Source organism: Eriocheir sinensis, chromosome 27 (assembly GCF_024679095.1).
Source record: "Eriocheir sinensis breed Jianghai 21 chromosome 27, ASM2467909v1, whole genome shotgun sequence".
In the NCBI taxonomy this organism is placed as follows: Eukaryota; Metazoa; Arthropoda; class Malacostraca; order Decapoda; family Varunidae; genus Eriocheir; species Eriocheir sinensis.
The window spans coordinates 12,915,148-12,935,843 of record NC_066535.1 but is presented as its reverse complement, the minus strand read 5'-3'; the positions used below and the strand labels follow the sequence as shown (position 1 = coordinate 12,935,843).

Sequence of the window (20,696 nt, the reverse complement as noted above, 5' to 3'; positions counted from 1 at the left end):
CAGGCAATGGGGGTTGGGGGAAGGGGGGCGGGAGGGATGGGGGTCGTTCTGGTGGTGTTCCTACAAGACTCACGACCATAGGAAGAATTCTCAACCATCCTTCCTTCTCCTCTTCTTCTTCTTCTTCTTCTTCTTCTTCCTCCTTGTAGCGCTTCTTTTATCTTTTCTGATTTTCTTTTCTTATTCCTTTTTTTTCTTTATTCTGACTGTTTTTATTTATTTATTTGATTTTTTTTCTGCTTCTGCTACGGATTATTCTTTCCCTCCTCGTCCTCCTCCTCCTCCTCCTCCTCCTCCTCCTCCTCCTCCTCTTCCTCCTTGTAGTTCTTCATTGATCTTTTCTAATTTTCTTGTTGGACATATATTTTTTTTTACATAATTCTTCTTCTCCTCCATCATACCAATCTACCTCCTCCTCCTCCTCCTCCTCCTATAACATACGGCTTCCAAAACAAAACAAGTAATAATAATAATAATAATAATAATAATAATAATAATAATAATAATAATAATAATAATAATAATAACAACAACAACAACAAGCCGTCCGTGAGTAGATAGTGTGTGTGGTGGATGGTGATGGTGATGATGATGATAGAGGTGGTGGTGGTGGAAAAGGTGGTTATAATGATGAAAATGGAGGGAGAGGAGGAGGAGGAGGAGGAGGAGGAGGAGGAGAAAGTTGGGTTCACGGTAGAATGAATGGGTGAGTAGAGGGAAGAGAAAAGGGGGAAGAAAATACATGTGGAAGAGAAAGAATGGAAGACTAAAAGAGATAAGGGCATTGAAGACTCATAACGGGAGAGGAAAAGAGGAGAGGAAGTGAGGAAGAAAGAAAAAGACAGATTGAAAGCGGGAAGGTGGAAAGAAGGGAGGATGCGTGGGAGAGAGGGAGAAAGAGAGAAGAGACGGACGGGGGAAGGTAGAAGGAGAGGAGGGAAGGAAGGGACACCAACACCCGCCCCCAGAACGTCTCAAGTTTCCGATAATTACGTCGATAAAACATAATTTACGCGGACAAATTTCCCAGAGTTAGACGAGGAGGGCCGCGCGGACACGTCAGATTTTACGTCTCCAGGGGAAATAGTAGTCACATTTCAGCTGATCTTATATATTTGGGGGAAGACATCGAAAAGGAAGAGTAGGAGGAGGAAGAGGAGGTAAAAGGAAGCTAAAAAGGAAGGAACAAGAGCGAGAAAGGGGAAGGAGGGTGGAAGGATGAAGCAGAAGGAAGGAGGAAAACTGTGGAGAGGGAGAAGGATGTTGAAAAGGAACCAAGGAGAGAAAGGAAGAGGAAGGGAAAGGAGAGAGAGAAGCAGAGAGGGGAAGGAGGCGATAGATAGCGAAAAAAAACCCTGATAAGGATGGAACAAGAGGGAGAGAGGAAAAGGGAGGGAAAGGAGGGAGAAACAGGAGAGAGGGTGCGGAAGGTAGTAAAAATGAGTTGAAAAGGGAGGAAGGAAAAGCAAAAAATGAAGGAGGGAGGGAAGGAGGAGAAACAAGAGGGGAAGGAGGCGTTGGCTGGCAGGTGAGAAAGAAAACAACGGAAGGGATAGGCAAGCGTGGAAGAAGACAGAAGATGAAACATGGGATAGGAAATATACAGATGAAAAATGGGATAGGAAATATACAGATGAAACATGGGATAGAAAATATAGGCGAATTGGAAAGGAGGGAGAAGAATGACTCGGTAAGGAGAAAGATAAATGAGGAAAGGAAATAAGACAAAAAGTAGGAGGGTAATGAAAGACGAGGTACTGGGAGAAGGAAAACCGGGAGGAGGAGGAGGAGGAGGAGGAGGAGGAGGAGGAGGAGGAAACTATATGCTCAGGAGTCTATAGAGGGAGAAGATAAAACGGAGAGATGAAGTGGAGGAGAGACGGGAAGAACAGAAGAGAAGAAGAGAAGAATAGAAAGTGAAAGAGGAAAAACTGAGAACGAGGAAGAACTGAATGTGGGGAGGAGGTGGAGGGAGGCGGCAGGAAGACGTCTAGAGGCGGGGGGGGAGGGGGGGGGCAGAAGGAGGGTGGGGGTGGGGGAAGGGAGGAAAGAGGAGGAGGAGGAGGAGGCTGGAGAAGTAAAGTCGCCAAAACAGAGAAACAAATCGTAAAGAACAGAGTGAGGGAGGAGGGGGAGGGGGGGAGGAGGGAGAAGCTGCGGGGTGGGGGGGGGGGGGGTGAAGGAGGGGGAGAGCTGTCACGATAGTTGCTGACACATTCCAAAGTTGGTGACAGCTGCTACACGCTTTCACCTCCCCCACCCACCCACCCCTCACACACACCAATGCCACCCTCCTCCCCTCCCCTTTTCCAATACTTCTCCCTCCCTCGCTCTCCCTCACCTCAGACCCACCACCCTCTTTCGCTCCTCCTTTCCCAAATCTGCCTCTCCTTTTCTCTCTCTTTCTCTCTCTCAGTGTAAAATTAATGGCGTGTGGGTTTTGTTAGTTATGCATTACCAACTTTCATGTTATGGGGTGAGATTTATATGATTGGGTGAATAGCGGGAAGAGAAAAGGGCGAAGAATATACAGGTGAAGGAGAAAGATAGAGCAATAAAATGGATAATGGAACGGAAGACGAATAACGGGAGGAAGGAGAGGAAGTGAGGAAGAATGAAAAAGACACAAAGATGGAAAGAGAAGAGATGAGAGTGGCTTTGGTGGCGGGTCGAGTATATGTATTAGCCTGCATTCCCTTCATTCTCACCTACACATAAGGGGGGTCGTGGGAGTGCTCGGCTCTTTACAGCAAGGACGCGAGTTTGTGTGCTTGGGAGAACTCGTGTTTGTCGAGGGAAGCAGAAGCCGAATTTTTAAACCTTACAGCTCCTAAGCTCACATATTTAACAAGGCTTTCGGAGGCGTTTAGGGCATTTCCAGGGGTAGTTTATTGACCCTTCTTCTGTACCGTGACCCTAAAAACATACTCATGACGACCCAACTGACCTCCATTTCGGCCTTTGTAGAGTTGCTGTGAAAGATGGAAGCGTCGGAGAATATTGACCCAGCGCAATCTCGGGCCCTCAGCTAGACAACTCGGCCTGACCTGCTGAACTCTGGGATTGTCTTGTAATTCATCTATCGAAACCGAAGAGTACATTCAGCACGTGTTCAAATTCATCCATACCAATAAGAGTACACCCAGCAGCCTATCTTCAACTTCATTCATCCTAGTCAAGAGTACAACATTCAGCCCGCCTTCAAACTCATCCAGCCCGATTGAGTCCATCCTGTCTTGAAATGCATCCAGCCCAGTCAGAGAGTATACCTCCGTCCCATCGTCAAATATATGCATACCAAGCAATCCCACAGAATTAACTCCTTGAATGCGGATTTCCTGCAGTCAGACATCACCAACCTACTGGAATGGAGCAAAAAGTGGCTGTTACAATTCAATGAAGAAACATGTAAAGACCTGCACCATGGGAGGGGATATCCAGCACACCAATACCACATGGGAAACTCCACTATCCACCACAGAGGAAGAGAAAGACCTGGGACTATATGTTACCAGGCTACCAGGGAAGGCCAAATCTGTGCCAATCGCAGCGGACGGGTTAAACTCTTTCTACTCCTCTCAATCCTGCAAAAGTGGCACTCTCTCTCATGATTTACTCCACTAACAGTCCCAGTGCACACATACGAGTCCTTTCCACCCTATAAAGGCTTTCCCCTAAAAATCACTGTAGACAGATGCCCTCAAAGTGATGCATGCCAGAGTCCCCTTAACCCGCCGCCACTCAGGGAACACCCTCGCCAGCGCGTAGCTTTGCATATATTTGCATGCAGCCAATGACCACACACCTCCGCGCCGCCCCTGGTGCTCTGCCCTTTAACCCCATTACGCCAAAGGTTATCGATCCTTCGCGTTTTTTGTTGCCTGTACTGGACGGGTGACGGAACGGAGGAAACCGTGTTCGTGTTGTATTGCACTGCACGACGGAGATAATAAGGTTGATAGACGGTAAATGTTTGTACGACCATACTTGCGATTTACAGCTTTACTTGCTCCGAGGATGTGAACGCCTTTTACGAACTTTTCAGTGCTTGCTTTTCGCCCTTGTACTAAATGCTATGCTGATTTATATACCAAGTATCTCCGCAGTTATCACTACTAGTGCTATTATCATTATTACAATGAATGTTGCTTATTAATGTATTTGCCTTACAAGAAAAATTATTAGAAATAGTAGTAGTAGTAGTAGTAGTAGTAGTAGTAGTAGTAGTAGAAGTAGTAGTAGTAATAATTGTAGCTGTGGTGGCAGTTAAAGTAGCAAAGCAGCAGCCGCAGCAGGGACCGCAGTAGCGACAGCAGCGGAGGCGTATGACAACTGCAGTCCCTTTAGTCCTGGCCAGCGGTGTGACGCACGCGACTGGGCTACGTAAAGGGAGGCGGCGCCGGAGTGGCTGGTGCTGCAGGTGGACGGGAAGGAAAGGGGGGGGAGGCGGGGGTCGGAAGGGGGCGAAGGAGGTGAGCAAGGGAATGATGGGCAGAGGGGTGAGGGGGTTGGATGGGGGTAAAAAAAAAAACAGAAGAAAAAAAAGAAAAAAAAGACAGAGGTCCTCCATGCGAACACTGGGCGGCCCCTTCAGAGTGCCTCGACTTCTCGGGCCACGAGGGAACAAGGGGCGTCAGGGCGCGGCGCTCGATATGGCCCGACACACACACACACACACACACACACACACACACACACAGCTGGCCACTGACGTCAGCCCCACACACGGCCGCGCGGCCTAACCTGGGGCCTGTAATGACTGACGCAGGGGCTCGCGGCAACGGTAATTACTAAAGGTATACCGTCATGGCGCCCTGTAATCGACTCGCCCTCCTGGTGTTGTGAGGCGGACAGACGCGGGCGGGCCGATCGTTTTGTCTATTAAAAACACGTAGATCCTGCAGCGAGGGTTAGCATTACGCGGATGTAGGACGCCGGCCACACCCCAACGCGTCTCACTCCTTCCTCTTCCTCCTACATTTTATTTGATTTTTCTCCTTCCTCTTCCGCCTTCTTCCTGCACCTCTGCGCACCTGATTCTTCTTTCTCTTTCTTTTTTCTCCTTCCTCTTCCTTCCGCTTTCCTCCACCTCTGCGCGCCTGACTCCTTCCTCTTCCTCCTACATTTTATTTGATTTTTCTCCTTCCTCTTCCGCCTTCTTCCTGCACCACTGCGTACCTGATTCTTCTTTCTCTTCCTTTATTTCTCCTTCCTCTTCCTCCTTCATTTTATTTGATTTTTCTCCTTCTTCTTCCGCCTTCTTCCTGCACCTCTGCGTACCTGATTCTTCTTTCCCTTCCTTTTTGTTCTCCTTCCTCTTCCTTCCGCTTTCCTCCACCTCTGCGCGCCTGACTCCTTCCTCTTCCTCCTACATTTTATTTGATTTTTCTCCTTCCTCTTCCGCCTTCCTCCTCCTCTGCGTACCTGATTCTTCTTTCTCTTCCTTTTTTTTTCCTTCCTCTTCCTTCCGCCTTCCTCCACCTCTGCGTACTTGGTTCCTCCTTCTCTTCCTTCATTTTTTCCCCTTCCGCTTCCTCCTTCTTCCTCCACCTCCACGCCCACTAACTCCTTCCTTAATTCCTTAATATTATTTTTTCACCCCCCTCTTCCTTCCTCCTTCTTCCTCCATCTCTACGTACCTGATTCCTCCCTCTTTTCCTTCATTTTGTTTGATTTTTCTCATTCCTCTTCCTCCCTTCCTCCACCTGCACTTCAACTGATTTCTTCCTCCTCCTCCTCCTCCTCCCTGTGTGCCCTTAATGACGCCTCGTGTTCAACTTACTCACCAGGAAACGTAAAGGGTCATGCTGGTCATTTGTTTTTATTGTTTTTTTTAATGTCATACTCGTGGGACTCATAAATAAATGGCCAGATTATTAACTATCATTCTTGTGCATTCTTTTTGATGGACTATTACTTCTACCTATATTACTATTATTATATTAACGCCATGAACCTTATTGTTATTATTTTTGTCGTTGTTATCAGTATTATGTTTACACAATTCATAAAAAAATATTATGATAAATCTTCTTCCGCGTGCCGCAACAGACAAACTCATTATAACGTCAACAAGGTAGAAGTACAGGAAGCTTAAAAGAAAGAAACCTGAGGAATGCTTAGACGAAACATGGTGGTACTTAGACGAGGAACTTGGTCCTTGAAGAGTGAACAGAAAGTGAAGTGATGATGATGGTGGAGAAGGTGAAGGTGGAGGTGATGATGATGATGATGATGATGATAATGTTGTTGTTGTTGGTGGTGGTGGTGGCGGTGGTGGTGTTGTGACGATGATGATGATGATGATGAAGAGGTGATGATGGTGTGGTAGTTTAGTGACAGGCAGGCACCCAAGAAGTGTATGTCCGCCAATATGTACGCACTGCTTCCATTAGTACGCACACCAGAGGAATAAAAAGTCTCAGGATATCTTTTTATCCTCGAAATAATTTGGAGTCCCTACAAAAAAAATACTAAACAAATAAAATAAAACGAAATATAAACAAACATTAATTTATATCTCCCAAATAACCTTAAACTTCACTTCCCCCTCCCCCCCCCCCACACAAAAAAAAACATATACATCATAATAATTCCAAATTACCACCATTACCTTCTACAGCAAACACCACCTCACCATTATCATCCGTCAGCTCAAACATTCTCTAAGGGTGCGTACATCATCAATTTATTCCATCGCTCATGTGTTCTATCATCCTGCAAACTTACAACAACCTAAAACTCCCCACAACATCAACAACACTGTACACACCATAATAATTCTAAATAAACACCGTGATCTTCTTCAGCAAACACCATCTACTGAACACACTACCCCTATCGTCTCCCAGTGTATACCAGTCACTTGTTCCACCGCCCAAGTGCTCTGTCTACCCCACAAACCCCCACACAAAAACGAACACTAAACACCACAATTCTAAGTAACAACTATTATCTTCTCCAGCAAACACCATCTACAGAACACACTACAATCATCGTCTCTCAGTGTACAGCATCCACTTGTTCTACCGCCCAAGTGTTCTCTGCCTCCCCACAAAGTCCCACAAAAAACAATACGATACACACCCCATTTCCAATTACAACCATTATCTTCTTCAGCAAACACCATCAACACAACACACTATACCATTATCGTCTCCCAGTGTATACCAGCCACTTGTTCCATCCCCAATTGTTCTCTGTCACCCCACAAACTCCCACAAAAAAAACACTATACACCACAATTCAAAGTAACAACCATTATCTTTTTCAACAAACACCATCAACACAACACACTGTACCATTATCGTCCTTTAGTGCACACCATCCACTTGTTCCACCGCCCAAGTGTTGTCACCCCACAAACTCCCATAAGCACCAACACTATACACAATAACAATCACAAGTATCCACCATTATCTTCTTCAGCAAACACCATCGACACAACACACTACCATTATCGTCCCTAAGTGTACACCAGCCACTTGTTCCATCGCCCAAGTGTTCTCCGCCTCCCCACAAACGGCGCGGCCAATAAAAACATAATGCCCCTATTCACAGGCGGCTCCATTTTTCGTCCCGCTGAGGCCAACTGTTGTGACGTCAATCAGTGGCGAGACCCCGGCGTGAAGGGTCGATTGGGGCGAGACAGAGCGAGGCAAGGGAATGGGGGAAGGAAGAAGAAGGCTGAGGCTAGCGAAGGAAGGAAAGGAGATGGAAAGGGAAGGAAGGAGGAGGCTGACGAAGGAAGAAGAGGAGAGGGATTGATCGAATAAGGATAGCAATTGTAAGAAGAGAAAAGGGAGAAGAAAATGAAAAGAGAGAAGGACGCTAAGGAGTGAGGGAAGAATAGGGCGAAGGAAGAACAGAGGGAAGATGAGAAGGATGGATCGAATAAGGATGGCGAAGGAAGAAAGGAGAGAGGGAAAGGGAAGGAGAGGAGGAAGGAAGGAATAGGATGGCGAAGGAAGAAAGGAGAGAGGGATAGGGAAGGAAGGAGGGAGGGAGCGAAAAGGGATGACGGCTGGGAGAAGAGAAGAGAAGGGAGACGAGGAAAAGAGGGGAGGATGTTAAAGAATGAGGAAAGGAAGAATAAAGGGAAGGAGAAAGGGATTGCACGGATGGCGGATGTGAGAAGAAAAGGAGAAAGAAAAGAAGAGGAGGAAGAAGGGGAAAGGAGAGGAGGCGGCTGAATAATCAAAGAAGGAGGGGGAGGAGAGGAAGGACAGCGACTGGAGACGAGGAGACCAGGAGAGGATGAAGGAGGGGGAGGCTGGAGGAGAAAGAAAGGGAGAGAGGGAAGGAGAGAAGGATGGCGAAGGGAGAGAGAGAAAGAACGTGGAAAGGGAATGGAGAAGGCAGGTGGGGAAGGAAAAACAGTGGGTAAGAGAGAGGGAGGAACCGAATAAAGATGATTGTGAGGAATTAGGGAGAAAAGGAGAGGAGAGAGGAGGCTATAACAAGGGAGGAAAGAAAAGGGAGGAAGAGAAGGATGTGAGAAATTAAGAAGAGGATAGGAGAAAGGATGCTGGCGAGGGAAGAAAAAAAGAGAGAGAGAGAAGAGAAGGATGAAACGAATAAGGATGATGAATGTTGTGAATACTAAGATAAATAGAAGTAGAAATATCAAGCGAGGAAGGAAGATCTATAATGGGGGGATGGATGAAATGAAGGGGGCAGGGGGGAAAGAAGAGAGGCAGAACGGGAACGCGGACGGGAGGGACGAAGGGAGGGTGGAAGGGACGGAACAAGGGATGGAGAAAAACGGAGGGAGGAAGTAAATATGTCTGTCTGTCAGTCTGTCTCCCTTTCCCTCTCCCTCTCCCTCTCTCTCTCTCCCATCGTTGAAAGGCTAAGAATGATTGGAAAAACAAAAAATAAAAAGAGGAATGGAAAGTTAAGACAAGTCGGCGGTGCTCAGAACACTTACCCTGATTGAGACCTTGTTAGGGGGGGAGGGGGGGGCAGGTGTGTGTGTGTCTGTGTGTGTGTGTGTGTGTGTGTGTGTGTGTGTGGGGGTGGGTGTGTGTGTGACGGAGACGGCAAACACACACACACACACACACACACACACACACACACACACACACACACACACACAAACACACACAAACACACACATACACACACACACACACGAACACACTCTTACACTCTCTCTTTTATCGTGAATCATAAGAGGAAGGAAGATCAAACGGGAAAGCCTGTATAGCCGGTCTCTATGGAAGAGAGAGAGAGAGAGAGAGAGAGAGAGAGAGAGAGAGAGAGAGAGAGAGAGAGAGAGAGAGAGAGAGAGAGAGAGAGAGAGAGAGAGAGAGAGAGAGAGAGAGAGAGAGAGAGAGAGAGAGAAGCTACCCAAAGAGAACCGTGAAAGTTTTTTTTTTCTATATATACAAAGCACGGAAACACGAAGGGGATGCAGCTAAAAAAAAAAAAAAAAAAAAAAAAAAGGGTAATATACACGAGAATGCTCACTAATTGCCCTTTGTCGTCGCCCTTTAAGAAGCAACGAGCATGAAAGCGACGATAAAGAAAGAAAACGCGACAAAATGTTAATCAGAAAAGACCCCACCCCCCCATTCACGCGCTATTTGATTGACTCTTAAAATACGCCACTCCAAATATTGCACAGGTGTCAATGGAGCTTCCGAGGTGTCTTAATGATCCACTGGGGCTGCGCGTGATGAGGGCAGTCAGACGAATCGCTCCTAATGAATCAAAGAGGACGGCGGTTGGCAAACACACACACGCAGTTTCCGTAACAAGCTGATGACGGGACAGGACGAGGACGCGCCGGCAACGTCAAGCAAGATAAGAGGATTGACAGAACAAAAAGGAAAAAAAGGAAAACAGCGTGAGGCAGTTTATTTATTCATTTATTTTTTGCAGCAAAGGAGACAGTTCAGGAACGTAAAGAAAAATATTTAAAAAAAAGCCCGCTACTTACTGCTTACTGTGCTAGATTTTCGTTATCAGGCTGTACGGCGAGGAAGCTTAGTTTGAGAAGTGTATGTAAACAGCGTACGATATTGTATTGGGTATTATAAGTCTACAGGATGATGCATAATCTTATAAAAAAGGAAAGTCTGAATACTTTTTTTATCTGCTTGCTGTTATTGATACAGTTTTTATATTGATTTTTTTGTGTGTATTAATACTGACATTATTATTATTATTATTATTATTATTATTATTATTATTATTATTATTATTATTATTATTATTACATTTAGTTACCTTCCTCATCCTCATCGTTGTCATTTCCGTCATCATTATCACTAACATCATTTTCATAAGAGCAGCAGCAATTGTGTCACTGCCTCTTCAGTCAGAGTCTCAGTAAATGGGAAACAAACTTCCCTGCGAGCACAGCTTCCCTCCGTAATGTCGCGCGGTGCACTAAGACCATAGACGTAATTAGCCAGGCACTGCACGCCACGCACGGCCGCACCTGGAGGCACTTTACAAATATGGCAATCTCTTTTTGATATCCCCCGCTGATCTCTTTGACGGAGCGGCGTTTCTCCTGTGATCTTTTTCTCAATCTCCGCCGAGAATGTAATACACCTCAGGACGCCACGCTGCTGCAGGGTCTAGCAGGTACCGGCGTTGCTGCAGCGCGCGTGTTCTCCGAAGGGTCGGGAGAGTCAACACAGCCGCTGTATTCCCCTCGGCCCACCCGCGTCAGATCGTGTCAGAGGCAAAGCTGCCGCTGTCAGCTCAAGTCCTCAGGTCACAAAGTCGCTGCCGTCACTTCTACATGTTCAAAGTGAGTGACTGACGCTGTTCCCGGTCCCTCCATTCCCTGGCTTCCACGGACTGTGATTTTAGGATTTCTCCTCGTCTTTTCGTGTCCTCTGTTTCGTGTGTTCTAATCCCATGCCCATTTGATATTGCTATTCGGCGTCTCTTCATTTTTTCATTTTATATCTCACTTAACAATGTTGCGCTGTCCTTTTTTTTATCTTTTATTTTTTTCTTTACTTGCTTAACGATTTATTTTGCGCGATTATAATTTTTATGTGTCCACTGGCTCAACAAAACCTCCCTGCATGCGTCTCCACGTTCTACCCATTACGTGCCCGACTGCACGCCGTGGCAAAACATTGCCCTCGAGGGGCAAATTAAGCCCCGTTCCAAATATAGGGCCGTAGATAAAACACCTGAGAGAGAGAGAGAGAGAGAGAGAGAGAGAGAGAGAGAGAGAGAGAGAGAGAGAGAGAGAGAGAGAGAGAGAGAGAGAGAGAGAGAGAGAGAGAGAGAAACAAAAATACACCCCTCTCCCCCCTCCGCACCCCTCAAGGCACGGCCTCTGACAGCGTAATGGCGGCGCTCTGGAGGCGAACACGATATTTCAGGCCAAATGGAGACGCCTCAGATTTAATGGCGCCGCTTCGGAACAAATTACCGCCGCGCCGCCTCACCTCGCGACGCGGGAAGAAAACCCTGGCCACGCACACCTCGGCGCCCTGACACGCAGCACTCAGCGCCTTTCAACACAGCATTTAACGCCTCTCAGCGCCCCTCCATAAACACTCAACACCTCTCAGCGTTTATCAGCACCTCACTTCAAGGCAATCATCAACTCAGCGTGTAAGCAACTTGTCATACAGCACTCAGCACCTATCAGCATCCCTCCATACAGCACTCAGCACCTATCAGCACCTCTCCATACAACACTCAGCACCTATCAGCATCCCTCCATACAGCACTCAGCACCTATCAGCATCCCTCCATACAGCACTCAGCACCTATCAGCATCCCTCCATACAGCACTCAGCACCTATCAGCATCCCTCCATACAGCATTCAGCATCTATCAGCATCCCTCCACACAGCACTCAGCACCTATCAGCATCCCTCCATACAGCACTCAGCACCTATCAGCATCCCTCCATACAGCACTCAGCATCTATCAGCATCCCTCCATACAGCACTCAGCATCTATCAGCATCCCTCCATACAGCACTCAGCACCTATCAGCATCCCTCCATACAGCACTCAGCACCTATCAGCATCCCTCCATACAGCACTCAGCACCTATCAGCATCCCTCCATACAGCACTCAGCACCTATCAGCATCCCTCCATACAGCACTCAGCATCTATCAGCATCCCTCCATACAGCACTCAGCATCTATCAGCATCCCTCCATACAGCACTCAGCATCTATCAGCATCCCTCCATACAGCACTCAGCATCTATCAGCATCCCTCCATACAGCACTCGGCACCTATCAGCATCCCTCCATACAGCACTCAGCATCTATCAGCATCCCTCCATACAGCACTCAGCACCTATCAGCATCCCTCCAGACAGCACTCAGCATCTATCAGCATCCCTCCATACAGCACTCAGCACCTATCAGCATCCCTCCAGACAGCACTCAGCATCTATCAGCATCCCTCCATACAGCACTCAGCACCTATCAGCATCCCTCCATACAGCACTCAGCACCTATCAGCATCCCTCCATACAGCACTCAGCATCTATCAGCATCCCTCCATACAGCACTCAGCATCTATCAGCATCCCTCCATACAGCACTCAGCACCTATCAGCATCCCTCCATACAGCACTCAGCACCTATCAGCATCCCTCCATACAGCACTCAGCACCTATCAGCATCCCTCCATACAGCACTCAGCACCTATCAGCATCCCTCCATACAGCACTCAGCACCTATCAGCATCCCTCCATACAGCACTCAGCACCTATCAGCATCCCTCCATACAGCACTCAGCACCTAAAAGCATACCTCCATACAGCACTCAGCACCTATCAGCATCCCTCCATACAGCACTCAGCACCTATCAGCATCCCTCCAGACAGCACTCAGCACCTCTCACCGATTATCAGCATCTCGCCACACAGCACTCAATGTGTCAGCAACTTGTCACACGGTACTCAGCATCTATCATCGCCTCTCCTTACAGCACTTAGCACCTCACGGTTTTTATTAGCATCTCACCCCACAGCACTCAGCATCCCTCAGCGTTTATCAGCATCTCACAACACAGCACTCAGAATCTCAGTGTGTCAGTACCTTTCTACGCAACAATGTTCAGCACCTTACAATACACTACTGTCACCCCTTAGCAGATTCCAGAACAGCACCACTCAGCAACTCTCAGCACCTTACCACACCGCATTACTCACCATCTCTCAGCGTCTCAGCACTTTTCATATACACCTCAGCATCTTTCAACACCTCGCAACACAACACTCAGCTCATATCAGCGTCTCAGCACCTTGAAAATACAGAACTCAGCACCTTTCAGCGTCTCAGCATCCTCAGAACCTTGCAACACAGCACTCAGCACCATTCAACGCGTTTCAGCATCTCGGAGCCTGTACCTGTTATCACCTCGCCTCGCCTTGCCTCGTTCCCTAAGGCAGACAGGTAGCCTAACTAAATTCAAGACCAATTGATTAAGTCCACCAAAGTCAAGATCCGTAAGGAAAGTCAAATAACACCTGAATTCGGGGCCTATTCTGAACCCCATCTAGAGTTCGCGAGAGTTGGCCCTTATGAGCACCCTTCTGTGTATCCATTTTGTCTATTTGTACACCTGTTGCATCCATTTTATCCTCACCTACCCCTGATTCCGAGGCTGGCTGGACCCGCGTAAGTTCATGACCGGGTAAGTCCACGTGAATCTACCCAAATCCAGCTTCCTTTCAGTTTTCCTTTCAATTTTCGTATTTTTCTGAGAGGGATACAATTTCTCACAAGTGTTTACCTCTTCTAAATCGTCGTTTATATTATTGTTCTCCTCCTCCTCCTCCTCTTCCTTCTCCTCCTCCTCCTCTTTCTTTGCTTGTTGAGGTTGTGGGACAGAGGTTTGGATAAGAGAGGCAAGTTCTGTCTATAATTGAAGGAGCTGACGGTGAAACGTGACTGGATGGATGAGAAAGGTAAAAATGGAAGAGGTGAGATGAGTTTGGGTGGAGTTAAACTGGATGAGTGAGGTGGAAAGGTGGGTGAAGGGGTGATGGGTGGGGGGTGGAAAGATGGATGGGAGAAAGGGGATGATGGGAGGGGTAAGGGAGGCAGAAGGGATGAGGATGGAAGAGAAACTATGATGGGAAGGGATGGGAAGGGGATGGGAAGAGGGTGGAGATAAAGGGATAATGGGAAGGGTGAGGATGGGAGTGAAAGGATGATGGGAACAGTAAGGGAAGTGGATGGGAAGAGGGTGGAGGTGAAGGGATAATGGGAAGGCTAAGGGAAATGGGTAGGATGAGGATGGGAGTGAAAGGATGATGGGAACAGTAAGGGAAGTGGATGGGAAGAGGGTGGAGGTGAAGGGATAATGGGAAGGCTAAGGGAAATGGGTAGGATGAGGATGGGAGTGAAAGGATGATGGGAACAGTAAGGGAAGTGGATGGGAAGTAAGAGGATGATAAGAAGGAGGTGGATGGGATGAGGGTGAAAGTGAGAGGATGACGGTGAGGCAAGAGAAGAGGCTGAGCTAAGAATAGGATAGGTACAAGAGGCCTTAAAATAGCTAGAACGGGTACACAAAAGGGTCCTCGTAATGGCCAACCCTCGCGGAAGGTTCTCTCAAATCAACCACGAAGCCTAACAAGACGAGATGCCGCGTGGGTCACTGGTTCTAAAGTCGCGAGATCGAGAGCCAAAATAAGAACTGGAGGACTTCGAAGCCACTCCAAAGGCCTCTCACGGCTGCTTATCCTCGGCGCTGGACGGCTTGTGCGTGACGGGGCGGCTCGGGTCAGGCAGGTCAAGCATGAAGGTGGTGGTCATTGGTCACTAAGTTTTGCTCTCTGGCAGGACAGCGGGGAAACTTCTTAACAAGGGAGAGGAGTGCGCGGTCAGTTTTGTTCTTTATCTTCCCCGGTTTTCTTATTACTTCGGTCAGTGTTTTATTCTTTTTCGTTTCTTGTGTGGTATTTGTTTGTTCTTCCTTTCCTACTCATTTCTGGTTGTTATTATGCTTTTTTTCTTTCCTTTTTTTCTTGCTTACTGCCTTTCCTTTTTTCTGATCTTCTTCTTCTTCTTTTACTTCTTGTTCTTGTTCATGTTCTTCCTTCTTCTCCTCCTCCTCCTCCTGTCGCTCCAAACTCCTTCATTCTTTTCTTTGACTCCATTTTCTCCAATTGATTTTTTTCTTTCCTTTGTCTAACCCTTTTTTTTCTTTCTCTTATACCTGTCTATTCAATTCTTCCTCTCACTTCCTCCTCCTCCTCCCCTCCTCCTCCTCCTCCTGGAAGTGACGTCACACCGCTTATGAGCCATCGATTGGTCACGAGGTTGTCAGCCACACGTGTTTCGGACGAGTAATAAACCTGTACTGAGGTGGTGCTATGCTACAGGTGTGCCGCCAGATCTGTGTGTGTGTGTGTGTATGTCTGTGTGTGTGTGTGTGTGTGTGTGTGACGGGAAACGAATAGCATGATGGCACGTGCAGTAACGAGAATATGATGGTCACTAATGGATGTTAATGGACGTTGCAATTGTGCATGTGTTGTGTTAGTGAGTGGTAATGGTGGTGATGGTAGTGGTGGTGGTGGTAGAGTGATGAAGGGAGTAATTATTCAAGGTAACGAGTGTCCTTTAAATAACTTTCTGTAGGGGTGAAAAATAATAATGTCTGTCTTTTTGGCTGTTTCGAGAGGTAGTGTGAAGTAGAGGCGATGGAAGAAGGTTGAGGAAGAAAAAAAAAGAAGGTTGAGGAAGAAAAAAAAAGAAGGTTGAGGAAGAAAAAAAGAAGATAAGGTTGAGGAAGAAAAAAAAGATGAGGTTGAGGAAGAAAAAAAAAGAAGAAAAGGTTGAGGAAGAAAAAAAGATAAGGTTGAGGAAGAAAAAAAAGAAGATAAGGTTGAGGAAGAAAAAAAAGACGATAAGGTTGAGAAAGAAAAAAAAGAAGATAAGTTTGAGGATGAAAAAAAAGATGAGGTTGAGGAAGAAAAAAAGATAAAGTTGAGGAAGAAAAAAAAGACGATAAGGTTGAGGAAGAAAAAAAAGATGAGGTTGAGGAAGAAAAAAAGATAAAGTTGAGGAAGAAAAAAAAGACGATAAGGTTGAGGAAGAAAAAAAAAGAAGATAAGGTTGAGGAAGAAAAAAAAGACGATAAGGTTGAGAAAGAAAAAAAAGAAGATAAGGTTGAGGAAGAAAAAAAAGATGAGGTTGAGGAAGAAAAAAAGATAAAGTTGAGGAAGAAAAAAAAGACGATAAGGTTGAGGAAGAAAAAAAAAGATAAGGTTGAGGATGAAAAAAAGTAGTTGAACAAAAAGATGACAATAATGATGAAAAAATAAGAGTAATAAGATGAATTTCTCTCTCTCTCTCTCTCTCTCTCTCTCTCTCTCTCTCTCTCTCTCTCTCTCTCTCTCTCTCTCTCTCTCTCTCTCCAATATCGTGCTGTTTTCAAGCGTCGGTTTTCCTATTTTCCTTCCTCCTTCCCAATATATTTTTTCGGTGTCACCAAATTTCCGAGCCCAACCCACACACACGACCCGCTCTCTCTCTCTCTCTCTCTCTCTCTCTCTCTCTCTCTCAGTCGCAGTCGCACTCGCACACACACACACACACACACACACACACACACACACACACACACACACACACACATTTTCCTCTCAAAACCTTACGATTATTTTCTCTCCTAATACGTTAAATTTCTTCCCCTCTTTATTTTCTCTACCTATTATCCTTAAGCCTCAACTACATAACAACCTTTTTTCTTCACCTCATCACACCTTGTTCCCTTACGACCAACTATTTTTTATTCATTTTCCTCTTTTTATTTATTTTTTATTTTTTTTACCTCTATCGTCACATATAACCTGCACTACACCGCTCTTCTCACCTCCCTCAGTCACATCCTCGTCCAAACCATTTCTCAATCATTTCCCTTTTTCCCACGTCCTCTTTTCACCTTTTACCCCTAACACGTGAAGAATAATTTGTGATTGTGTCGGGGCTCTGTACAGGTGAGCGGATGCAAGGCAGGACAGAGAGACGGACAAACCAATTAAAGTTTGATTTCAGGCTAAGCATAGAGAGGGACTTTGACGGAGGGGGAGAACAAGATGGACGGGGTGTGAATGAAACTGATTTGGAACTCGTCTCGTTATATTAAAACCTCGAAGTCAGATTGATGTAAAAAGTGTGTTGCTTGGAAGGGGGGAGGGGAGACAGGTTTTGGTTAGAGGAGGTTAGGGAAGGCAAGGTTAGGTAATGTGTGTGTGTGTATGGGGGGGGGGGGGGGGGGGAGGGGGGGTCATGTGGTGGCAGGTTTTGAAGTTTGGGTCGGTTCTCCCCTATAATTGGGTCGGGTCGGGATGTTGCTGCTGGTTCTGGATAGGAAAGGTTAGGGAAAGGTAGTGGAAGGTAGGGCCAGGTAAGGTATGGGTAATTATTTTAGGGTAAGATGGGTATGGGCGAGGTTAGATAAGTTGAGTTTGAGCACAGTTATGTTGAATTAGGTTAGGTTAGATTACATTAGGAAGATTAAGAAAGAATTGATTTGGAGAGAGAGGAAGAGGTGGAAGGAAGAAAAATACTGCTAATGATTAAAGGACAGGGTGAGTGAAGGGGCGAGGGGAGGAAAAAAAAAAAACTATAAAATGGATACTTACTGAATGGAGAGGAGATAGGAAAATGATTCACTATAAAGGAACAGCCATGACGGATTACAGTGGATGTGGGGACAGGGGCGAGGAAGAGATGAAAGGTAAATAAAACTACGGAAATAATAAAGAAGGCGAGTGAGGATGCGAGGAAGGGTTGGGAGGACATAGGAAAGGTATAACGTAATAAATGGGTAGTTAGGCAAGTTAGTCTGGTTACGGTGATGGGTGTGGGAAGGAATAGAAGAGGAATAGCATGGAATAGTTAAGGAGAGTGACTACGTGGGAGGGGATGGAAAGGGGAAGGGAGGGAAAGGGGAGGTTGAGAAGGGTGAGTCAGGAAGTGGGTAGAGAGGACAGGCAGGGTGAGGATGGGGGCTGGGGTGAGTGAGAGGTAAGGAGAGGTAAAGGAGGAGGGTGACTAGCAAGGACAGGGGGTAGGGGAAGGGGAGGAGAGTCACAGGAAGGGAAGGGAAGGGAGGGGAAGGGAGGGGAAGGGAAGGGAGGGGAAGGGAGGGGAAGGGAAGGGAAGGGAAGGGAAGGGAAGGGAAGGGAAGGGAAGGGAGGGGAAGGGATGGGATGGGAAGGGAAGGGAAGGGAAGGGAAGGGAGGGGAAGGGAAGGGAAGGCCACAAGGAAGACAGGCAGGGCAGGTCATATATCTTGCTTCCTTTGTTCTTATTGATGTAATAATTTTCCGTGGCCTGAATGGCGGCCAATCTCATTACTTCCATTCCTTCCTTCCTTCCTCACACAAGAAAGAAGCCGCTTAACAACAATTTTATTCTTCTGTTTCTGTTTTTTGGTTTTCTGTAACGTTTCCTCGACATCATTTTTATACTCTACTGGTTTTTTTTTCTTTCATTTCATTTATTTTTTCATTTTGCTCTCCATAGTTGTCTTCCATATTTGTCTAATACTCATACTACCTTTCTTTCTTTTGGTTCACTACATTTTTTTTTTATTCGCTTTCCATAATCTTCCAACTACAATCTTATTTTTTTCTACTCTGCTGCTTTTTCTTTTGGGCTTACGATCCTTTTTTTCAGTAACATTTTTTAACATCATTCTTTCCACACAATTCGTCTCTCGTGTGATTTAAAAAATTCTTCGTATATATTTTTTTTCGCTGGAAGTGCCATTTCAATACTCTAATCTTCCTATAATTCCTTCCTGCTTCTTCTTGATTAATTTTCTACCTATTCTTTTTAATTTCAACTACGAAGCCTCCATCTTTCCTTCCTCCTTTGAATGAATCCTTCAGTCTTTCTTTCCTTCCTTCCTTCAATCAATTTTCAACACACAAACAAAATACAATAAAGACACATTAATCAGTCTTTCCTTTCTTCCTTCAATCAATTTTCAACACACAAACAAAATACAATAAAGACACATTAATCAGTCTTTCCTTTCTTCCTTCAATCAATTTTCAACACACAAACAAAATACAATAAAGACACATTAATCACAGTCTTTCCTTTCTTCCTTCAATCAATTTTCAACACTAAACAAAAGCGAAACAAGACACAATAAAGTCACCAGAAACAAAAACACATCAATAAACATCATGAATAGTAAAAATAATAAATAATAAGAATATACATAAGGGCTTGTCCTCAATCCACTAATCACTACACCCACTCTTCATTCCACCTTTCATCTCCCCCATACTGTTATTTTCCTGCCTTCTCTAACCTTTGCATTCCTTCCTGTCACTTTACTTCTCTCTGCCTGTCACACCTTCCCTTACATGCATTTCACGCCTTTCTTCACATGCCTCTCTCGCCTCCCTCTTCTTATCCTGTGACATGTTTTCTCTCTTGCCTCGTATTTTCTAGTCTCGTCTCACACTTTAAAATCTCGTCTCTAGCTCTCTAAATTCCGCCTCACACTTTCCAATCTCGTCTCACAACTTCATTTCTTGTCTCATACTTTCCTATCTTGTTTCACGTTTTCATTTCTCGACCGACACCGTTCCCTTCCTTCCTGTCACACCCTTTCCTCCTTTTCGCCACACCTTTCCCGTCTCGACTCACACCTTTTCCCTTCTTTCCTGTCACACATCTTTCTTTCCTTTCCTTACACCTATCTTTTTTCTACCTATCAGCCATGTCATTACTTTCTCATCTCTTGTAACTATCTTCTTTCAATCTCACTTTTTTTTTCTCCCCTCACACCTTTTCTTTATTTTATCACATCTGTCTTTTCCTTCCACGCAACTATTACTTTCTTCCTCTCAGTCACAACTTTACTTTTCTCTTCTCCTTCTAATCACACCTTCTCCTCCCCATCACACCTGTCTCTTCTCCCCTCACACTCACCTGGGTCTTTGTTCGCCGGTGCACCTGCCACGCCCCGCCGCTCACCCACACCTGGAAATGACAAAAAGAAGCGGTCATATTACCTTCATCTACACGTGTATTACCCACCGTGTACACTTAGCACCAACTCACACACGCACACCCACTTCCACACCCACCAACTCAAACACGCACACCCACATCCCCCCCCCCCCTCACACACACACAGGACCTAACAATTTACCTTTCTTACGTACACAGACGTTATCTCTAGTGTATACTCAGAGACAACCTCACCTATCGCCTACCTGCCTGCCCATTCTCACCTGTTTCTTACCTGCCTTGTCCCGTCGCTTAAGTATTCAGGAGGTAACGTTTCCTTTTCTGCTATTCGTTTACACTAGCAATAACAAGAGAAATCGTTCGTTACTGTTATGGACGCGGAAATAAGAATCACCACTAGTACCATCACCATCACCATCACCACCACCACCACCACTACCACCAAAGCAAACTAACAAACACCAACACTCCACTCCTCGCTTCACCTGTGACTCACCCACCCACCATTTTTACGACCCAGGTAATCAAAGCGTGTATGATTTAAATGGCCTTGAAATCTAGAATACATTGACGCACATAAAAAATCATCATCGGTAACCCTTGGCACTGATTTCTGAACTCAATCTGGGTCAAGGTACACTACACGCACGTACAAACACACATACAATCATACAATATATACATCATACACACACATACATCCATACAAACATACTTACATACATACATACATTCATAT

General features: G+C 45.8%; 1 protein-coding gene across 4 annotated transcripts in view; it reads right to left on the bottom strand.

The window, feature by feature from the left end:
* Positions 1–20,015, bottom strand: part of LOC127004147 (adenylyl cyclase 78C-like) — a 211,890-nt gene extending 191,875 nt beyond the window's left edge. For all 4 annotated transcript variants that reach the window (XM_050871580.1, XM_050871581.1, XM_050871582.1 and 1 more), the window contains exon 1: positions 19,916–20,015. The gene's annotated coding sequence lies outside the window, so the exon portion shown is untranslated. The remainder of the gene's footprint in view (positions 1–19,915) is intronic.
* Positions 20,016–20,696: the final 681 nt, after the last annotated feature.